Source organism: Triticum aestivum, chromosome 7D, assembly GCF_018294505.1.
Source record: "Triticum aestivum cultivar Chinese Spring chromosome 7D, IWGSC CS RefSeq v2.1, whole genome shotgun sequence".
Lineage (NCBI taxonomy): Eukaryota > Viridiplantae > Streptophyta > Magnoliopsida > Poales > Poaceae > Triticum > Triticum aestivum.
In genome coordinates this window covers 153,474,564-153,484,407 of record NC_057814.1, presented here as the reverse complement: position 1 = coordinate 153,484,407, position 9,844 = coordinate 153,474,564, and positions in this window count along the sequence as shown.

Sequence of the window (9,844 nt, the reverse complement as noted above, 5' to 3'; positions counted from 1 at the left end):
ATGTCTGGTACATGTACTCGACGCATGACTTGCCGGCGTATGCGCTATTCGTTGGCTGGTGTGTGCATGGAAGGTTCCCGTGCCCCACATGCAAGGGAGCTCTTGAGTTTCATCGGCTTCAGGCCGGTCGCAAGTTTTCTTGTTTCGACATGCATAGACAGTTCCTGAATCCTCGCCATAAGTTCAGGAAAGACAAGAAGAACTTCATCAGAGGTAGAGTTGTCAAAAACTCTGCACCACCTGCATTGACAGGCCAATAGACCCTGGATCAGTTAAACGCTCTCGAGCCAGATCCAGAGCGTCCAGGGTACTTCAAGGGGTATAATTCTAAGCACGCCTGGACTCACAAAACATGCTTATGGGATCTGCCTTACTTCAAAGACCTCCTTTGCCCACACAACATCGACGTGATGCACACTGAGAAGAATATCGCCGAGGCACTTTTTGGTACATTGTTCGGCATAGATGGGAAGTCAAAGGATAATACTAAGGCTAGAGTCGATCTGGAGGCGCTATGTGATAGGCCGTTACAAAACATGAAAGAACCGAAAGGAAAGCAGAACTGGACGAAGCCAAAGGCATGGTTAAATCTTGGAAGGCCAGCTATGAGGGAAATTATCTTGTGGGTGAAAATGCAGTTGATGTTCCCCGATGGGTATGCAGTGAATCTACAGAGGGGAGCCAGTCTTGATAAATTGAAGATATTTGGTCTCAAGAGTCATGATTGGCACATATGGATTGAGCGGGTAATGCCGGTGATGTTGCGTGGCTTCATCCCTAAGGATGAATGGCTAGTACTGGCAGAACTCAGCTATTTCTTCCGTGTTCTTTGTGCGAAAGAACTATCGCCTGGCGTGCTAGAAGAAATGGAAGAGTTGGCGCCGGAGTTGATCTGCAAGTTAGAGAAGATCTTTCCACCGGGCTTCTTTAATCCAATGCAACATTTGATTTTGCATCTCCCGACCGAGGCAAGATTGGGGGGGGGGCCCGTGCAAAATCGTTGGTGCTACCCAACTGAGAGGATGCAGAAGACGCTTCGACAAAAATGTAAAAATAAACGTAGAATTGAAGCATCGATGGCTGAGGCATTCATCACTGAGGAGGCGGCAAACTTCGTGACAGCACACTACGAAGCCAAAAATCTTTATTTGCATAAACCGAAGCCTCAGTACAATGCTGACGACCCTAAAAAGGGTGGATCCAACCTCAGCCTATTCAAAGGGAATCTCGCACCAGCCAGTGTTTCAAATCCAGTATCTTTGGATAACGAACAATGGCGGACCATTTCGTTGTATATCTTCAACAACCTGATAGAAGTGCGGCCGTACATCGAGTAAGTTCTCGGTACATAGTTTCGCAACTTCTATTTCCTTTGAACTGCTCTTATTCCTGGATATTTCATACAGTTGATACGTCGCCTTATTCTCGTATGGAGCGGTGATCCAAAAGGATTCTGTCGAAGAGTATGAGCTTCTCACAAAGCAAGGAGGCGGCTATCCCGGTTTCATCTCTTGGTTCAAACAAACGGTAATTTCTATTAGACAATTTCATTTCATTCCCTAATTTGTGCGTAATGCAACAATCCTTTCATATTAAACTTGTAGGCTAATTCAGAGTCTATGGACGCCGAATTGAGACAAGTCGCTAATGGTTTTGACTATAAGGTCCGTTCATTTGACAAATACGACATCAACGGGTATCGCTTTCGTACCTATGGCAAAGAGCTATCTATGGCCGACCGAAAGTCTACAAATTGTTGTGTATCTGCTATAGGCGAAGGAGGTACCGAGTATTATGGGAGAGTTGAAGCAATTTATGAACTTCTATTCTATGGTGAAAACCCACCGAATGTCGTAGTCTTCAAATGTTATTGGTTTCAGCCGAAGGAGACTAGAAGGACTCATGAACATATAGGGCTAGTTGAAATCAACCAAAGCACCCATTTAGATGTTCCTGATGTCTATATTACGGCTCAACAGGCGACCCAAGTATTCTATCTACCGTGGGCCTGCCAAACTAATCCAAATCTGAAAGGTTGGGATGTCGTTTATGAAGTGCCGCCACGTGCTAGACTATCTCCCCCAAAGGAAGAGGATTATGAACCTCACATTAACCCATACACATATGAAGGAGAATTCTTCCAAGAGACACGTCTTTCCAAAAAGCGTTTCAAGAACCGCTATACTTCACCCCAAAACATTGAAGTAGACAGCGACAGTGAATCCGACATCACCCCAGAGGAGGAACAAGAAGAGCCAGAACAAGAAGAGGTTACTGCTGCGGATGACCTGTCATTGCTTGACCGATTACGTCAAGGTGGCCTTCCACATGTTGATGCCACTGAACCCTATGAGCCCGTCATTGATTATAGTGATGATGATGATTATGCATTTATTGATGATACTGATCGAGATTATTAGTAGTGTCAGGTATTAAATTTTTTTATGTTGTACTTGATGATGATACACTTAAGTGATACACATATTATTATTCATGTCGGTCTTTTTTTTATGTTGTACTAATTTCGTTTACTGTTTGTCATGGCAGGTGTTGAAAGATGGTGGGCGCTGGTCGGGAGCGCGCCAAGGCCCCTTCTTCGTCGGCGCGTGGTCTGAGGTCTTCCATTCCAGACGCACCTCTCCGCCGAGCGTTGCTGGATAGTATGGCCACACCGCCGGGCCCTTCTTCGTCGACCGCGGTGCCCAGCAGGGGACGAGGTAGGAAGAGAGGAGGTGGGGCACATGGTCGCGGGAGAGGAGGTAGGGTGACTGCTACGGCGCCTTCCTCGCCGCCACCCCCAGCTGTTTCACCCGAGCACGTGACTGCTAGGGTGGACTCGTCCGAGGAGGAGGCTACACGGACTCTGGTCCAAGAGCCTCCGGTCCACGGGTCTTGGGCCCACGAGCCTCGGGTCGACTGGCCTTCGGCCCACGAGACCCTGGAGGAGCACACGTCCGGATGGGGTACCTGGCCGGATCAGCCCGAGGAGCCGAGTGGCCATGCTGATGATGGCGGGGAGCCGACTGATATTGAGGAGGAGGGGGGCACCGTCTACCAGCGTGGTGCTACTTGGCTCCCGTCTGTGCCGGTGACCCGCGAGCAGAGGTGGTTGATTTTCCCTGATGGGGAGAGGTACGTAAGTGCATTTAATATTTTTGTACCTTCTGCATTCACGTTTCTTCAAATAACTAATACGTTGGCCTTGTCATGCTGCAGGGGTTGGGACCACCATCATAGTGTCCGCCGGCCCAACTCCGTCCTTGGAGTTCTTTGCCGGCAAAACTTCCCGGGGTTTGTCACGTTGCCTGGTGAGGGTCGGCTTCCAGAGCTTGGATTGAGCTGGGAGCACTACGTGGCTGCCCCGGCCCCGCCGGATGAGATTATCGACGGTTTCGTGTGCGACACGAGGGCAGACATGGTGATCAGAAAGTTCTGGGTAATTTCTCCTTTACACATTTAAAAATCTTCAACTAGCTAGTTATTAATTGTACTAATCAATATTGTCTCATTTGATTGCAGACATTCTACAGGTGTGAGGAGGGATACGAGGAGGACGCGGCACATGTTATCGAGAACGTCTGCAAGCGCCTACTACAGAACTTACGGCACGAGGCTCGGGTGCAGGCTGTTCGAGACTACTACGCCTTGCGTGGTATCAAGAAGACCAAGCCGGCGTGCCGCGATAAGTTCCTGAGTAAGGAGCAGTACATGAAGGTAATTCTTAAGGCCTTCTACTTAAGTTCCTTCATTTAGTAATTCTTAGCCGCAGCGCTCAAGTTTCTATTTGCTAACTTAGGCGCCTCCGAGATGGTGTGCGGATCGGATGGATTGTTGGGAGGTGTTGGTCAATGAGTGGTGCTCAAAAGAATGGCTAGCCCTCCACAACGAGGCCAAGGACAAACGTGCCCAAATGGAAGGTGTGCCACACCATCAAGGCAGCTCCAACTTATATCAGTTCGGGCGCAACTGGGTATGTGGTTTGCTTCATGATTCATGCAATTCATTCATCATGCTAGCTTGAGCCCTTTAATTACTAATTTACATTGTTTCTCTCTTTCAGGCACGCCACAATAAGGTGGATAAGGTGCCAGAGGTGTACGACCTGTATGCCATGGCCCACACCGCCTCTTTCAAGAAAGTCAAGGCTTTCTCTCAGTCTGACCTCGATGATGCAAACAACTTCACCAACATCTCCTCCCACAACAAGCTCGTGAGATATAGAGATGAGGGGAAGGCGAGGAAAGGGGAGGACTTTAACCCGAGCCAGGGTCCCATTGATCCAGAGCTGGTGATGATATCTGGTGGCGGGAGGTCCCATGGCTCCATAGCCATTGGAGATGGACTTATCCGTTGTCCTAGCACTCTCCCGGAGATCAAGGCGCGCCAGTCGAGCTCCGCTCCTGAGATAAGGCCTCGTGAACGGCCAGTACAACTCGCCATCAAGGTTAGTGATACGTACTCAGTTATCTTTCTCCATTACATTGTGTGCGCTTCCATCAATGATTACAAATGGTCATGTGAGTGGTGTTGCAGGCTGCTATACAGAGTGAGAGAGATAGAACGGAGAAACTTCTGGCGGAGGCGGCGGAGAGGCAGCGGGAGTTGGAGGAGAGGACGACAAAGATGATGGAGGAGGGGAGGGCACGGAATGACATGCAGGCAAGGGCCATGTACGAGCTCCTTGTGGTAAGTTTCTTCTGCAGATTAGCCAAAACATTCATGTAGTGTTTGTCTCATTACTAACTAGTATGACTGAGTCGTCAAAACCAAATGTGCAGTCTGTGTGCGAGAAGACCGGTCAGACCGCTCCGCCGATGCCAGTGATTGCTCCTGGGACCACGGTGAGTTTAATTTGAATGGACATTACTTGCTAGTCTTAACATTTGAGTGTCATCATGCTAACAAGACATTGGAAATGATCTTTGGTGCAGCGTAACTCCAGACAAGCATCGCACGATCCTTCTCCAGCTACCGACACGAGCCAGCCCGCTCCTACACCTCCTGGATCTTGGTAAGTTTATCTAGTGTTTTGCTTAACACATGCATAAAGACCTAGACTTAGCTTTATTTCCTCCAATGCTTACCATAATGACCTAGACTTAGCTTCTTCTCCTCCAAAATGACTTAATAAGCTTACTGACCTCCAAAACCATCCATTTTACCTAAGTTAGCTCTAAAACGATCTATACTTAGCTTACTTATGTCAAAAATTGCATAATTAGCTTAGTTAGCTCATAAACGATCCATTTTACCTAAGTTAGCTCTAAAATGACCCATTTTACCTAGGTTAGCTTATAAATGATCCAGTTCATCCAAGTTAGCTAAAAAATGACCCATTTTACCTACATTAGCTCCTAAATGATCCATTTTACCTACGTTAGCTTTAAAATGACCCATTTCACCTAGGTTAACTCCAAAATGACCCATCTTACCTAGGTTATCTCATAAACGATCCATTTCAACTAATTTAGCTCATAAACGATCCATTTCACCAAGTTAGCTAAAAAACGATCCATTTCACCTAAATTAGCTCTTAAATGATCCATTTCACCTAAGTTAGCTCAAAAAGATCCATTTCAACTAAATTAGCTCATAAATGATCCATTTCACCTAAGTTAGCTCAAAAACGATCCATTTCAACTAAGTTAGCTCATAAATGATCTATTTCACCTAAGTTAGCTAAAAACGATCCATTTCACCTTAGTTACCTCAAAAACGATCCATTTGACCTTAGTTAGCTCATAAACGACCCATTTCAACTAAGTTAGCTCATAAATGATCCATTTCACCTTAGCTAGCTCATAAACGACCCATTTCAACTTAGTTAGCTCATATATGATCCATTTCACGTAAGTTAGCTCATAAATGACATACTCTTCTTGTTCTAGTCTTCTTCTTGTTCTACTCTTCTTGTTCTAGTCTTCTTCTTGTTCTAGTCACCTATTTCTAACTTTCTTATTTTGCCATTTTGCAGATTTCATTCACTTCATGGAAGCTACTCTTCTTGTTCTAGTCTTCTTGTTTATGTATGGATGGAACTAGTTTATGTATGAATTGATGGATGGAACTTTCTTATGTAATATGTATGGATTGAACTTGCTTATGTATCAATGTATGGAACTTATGTGCTGGATATATGTGATATGAATGCCTGTGAAATATATCTATATATGTCATATATATTTGCTGCGAAAAATTGTTGGATTTAATAAAAAACAGAAAAAGAGCCAATATGAAGGCTCTTTGCCGTCTGCCACCGACGGCAACGGGCTCTTTGCCGTCAGCCGCGGACGGCAAAGAAGCCACGTGGCAGCCAACTGTGCTTTCTGGGAGCTGACCCATTTGGTCAGTTTGCCTACAGTGGCAGACGGCAAAGAGTAAACAATTTTGCCGTCAGCGGCGGACGGCAAAGGCCTGCCATGTAGTGACGTGTAGATGACATCATAAAGCGGACGACAAAGACACTAGAAAGTTTGCCGTCTGCCGCGGACGGCAAAGGCCTGCCGTTAGCCACTTAACGGACTGACAGCGCAATTATTGCCATCCGCTCTCTTTGCCGTCCGCGGCAGACGGCAAAGAGCCTTTGCCGTCAGCCGCCCGGAAGCAGACGGCAAAGTAGCTGTTTACCGTAGCCTACTTTGCCGGAGCCTTTTGCCGTCCGCGGCTGACGGCAAAGGCCTTTGCCGTCCGCCGTTCATGCCTTTGCCGTCCGCCGTGGCAGACGGCAAAATAGCTGATTCCTGTAGTGTTTACTACTCTCCACATAAGCAAAATTCTTCTCATTCGGAATAGTGGGGGTTTCATAAGAGACTTGAATACTATAAATTGTTTCCACATTAAAAGAGTAATGTTCAAAAAAAGGGTAATCATAATCATGACAAGTTTTATAAATATAATCATCACTACTTTTTATAGCATAAGTTTCATCACAATAATCATCATAAGTAGCAACTTTGTTCTCATCATAATCGATTGAAACCTTTTCCAAGATAGTGGACTCATCACTAAATAAAGTCGTGACCTCTCCAAATCCACTTTCATAAATAGTATATGATTCAACATCCTCAAAAATAGTGGGATCATTACTTCCTAAAGTTGACACTCTTCCAAACCCACTTTCATCAATATAATCATCATAAGTAGGAGGCATGCTATCATTATTATAAATTTGCATATCAAAACTTGGGAGACTAAAAATGTCATCTTCATTAAACGTAGCATCCCCAAGCTTGGGACAAACATTAATTGCAGCAAATATATTCTCAAAAACATCATCTTCATCAAACATAGTATCCCCAAGCTTGGGCCTTTTCATATCATAAGCATAATCACTCTCATCATTAATAGTATGGATAGCACCAATAGTATAGCAATTATCATATTCTTCCAAGCAAGTGCCAAAAAAATTCAAGATCATAAGGAGTATCATTATCTTCCCAATCATAATCATCACAACAAGCAATAGGCATAACAAGATCATTATCAAGTGCATCATCTTCCACAATTATTTTTGATTCATTTTCATGAGGCACAACAATAATAGGAGCAACTTTATTTGGGAAAGATATCTTTTTACCTCTCTTCCTTTTTCTTTTCTTCTTCTTAACACATCATGTGTGGGTTCAATCCTCGTTTTGGAGCTCCTTATTAATGAGATTGGTTGAATAGAAGGCTCCTCCTCGTTACCTGATTCATCATAAGAAATAATAGGAGGATATTGGTAAGTCTCTTCCCTTTCATTAGTATTCTCTTCATCTTTTATTTGTTTTCTTTTCTTTATGTAATTGGCAATATAAGGATTTTCAATGCAATTCACCGCACAATACATATAAATTTCCTCTAGATCAAAATGAAGAACTCTATCAAGGGAAAATTCTGGAATAACCTTAGTGATACGTTTCATTTCTTCATAACCCAAGAGCAAACTAAGTTCATTATGATGTGCAAGGGAAATCAAGTCATCACAATTTTTGGACACGATATGATCATGAAACAATTTGCATTGGGTACTGAAATGATCATGTTCATTGCAAAGTTCACAAGTACGGCTAAGAAAATTTAAATTTTCAGCACAAGCATCTAGCCTGTCTTGCAACCATTTAGTTTCTAAATGCTTATGCCTCTTGCAATAACTATCTTCCCTATTTGGTGTGTACTTGCAAACCCAATGCACTCCACAAAAATTGACATGCTTATAAGAGATATTTTCATCATGACTAGTGCAATCATCATTAGTACTATGGATATTCAAGGAGTTCATACTAACAACATTGCAATCATGCTAATCATTCAAAGATTTAGTGCCAAACATTTTGATGCATTCTTCTTCTAACACTTTGGCACAATTTTCTTTTCCATCATACTCACGAAAGATATTAAAAAGACGAAGCGTATGAGGCAAACTCAATTCCATTTTTTGTAGTTTTCTTTTATAAACTAAACTAGTGCTAAAACAAGAAACAAAAAGATTCGATTGCAAGATCTAAAGATATACCTTCAAGCACTCACCTCCCCGGCAACGGCGCCAGAAACTGCTTGATGTCTACTACGCAACCTTCTTATTATAGACGTTGTTGGGCCTCCAAGTGCAGAGGTTTGTAGGACAGTAGCAAATTTCCCTCAAGTGGATGACCTAAGGTTTATCAATCCGTGGGAGGGATAGGTTGAAGGTGGTGTCTCTCAAACAACCCTGCAACCAAATAACAAAGAGTCTCTTGTGTCCCCAACACACCCAATACAATGGTAAATTGTATAGGTGCACTAGTTCGGCGAAGAGATGGTGATACAAGTGCAATATGGATGGTAGATATAGGTTTTTGTAATGTGAAAATATAAAAACAGCAAGGTAACTAATGATAAAAGTGAGCGTAAACGGTATTGCAATGCTAGGAAACAAGGCCTAGGGTTCATACTTTCACTAGTGCAAGTTCTCTCAACAATAATAACATAATTGGATCATATAACTATCCCTCAACATGCAACAAAGAGTCACTCCAAAGTCGCTAATAGCGGAGAACAAACGAAGAGATTATGGTAGGGTACAAAACCACCTCAAAGTTATTCTTTCCAATCAATCCATTGGGCTATTCCTATAAGTGTCACAAACAGCCCTAGAGTTCGTACTAGAATAACACCTTAAGATACAAATCAACCAAAACACTAATGTCACCTAGATACTCCAATGCCACCTCAAGTATCCGTGGGTATGATTATACGATATGCATCACACAATCTCAGATTCATCTATTCAGCCAACACATAGAACCTCAAAGAGTGCCCCAAAGTTTCTACCGGAGAATCAAGACGAAAACGTGTGCCAACCCCTATGCATAGGTTCATGGGCAGAACCCTCAAGTTGATCACCAAAACATACATCAAGTGAATCACGTGATATCCCATTGTCACCACAGATACACACGGCAAGACATACATCAAGTGTTCTCAAGTCATTAAAGACTCAATCCGATAAGATAACTTGAAAGGGAAAACTCAATCCATTACAAGAGAGTAGAGGGGGATAAGCATCATAAGATCCAACTAAAATAGCAAAGCTCGCGATACATCAAGATCGTATCAACTCAAGAACACGAGAGAGAGAGAGATCAAACACATAGCTACTAGTACATACCCTCAGCCCCGAGGGTGAACTACTCCCTCCTCGTCATGGAGATCACCGGGATGATGAAGATGGCCACCGGTGAGGGTTCCCCCCTCCGGCAGGGTGCCGGAATAGGGTCCCGATTGGTTTTTGGTGGCTACAGAGGCTTGCAGCGGCGGAACTCCCGATCTATTCTGTTCCCTAAAGGTTTTAGGATATATTGGTATATATAGGAGGAAGAAATAC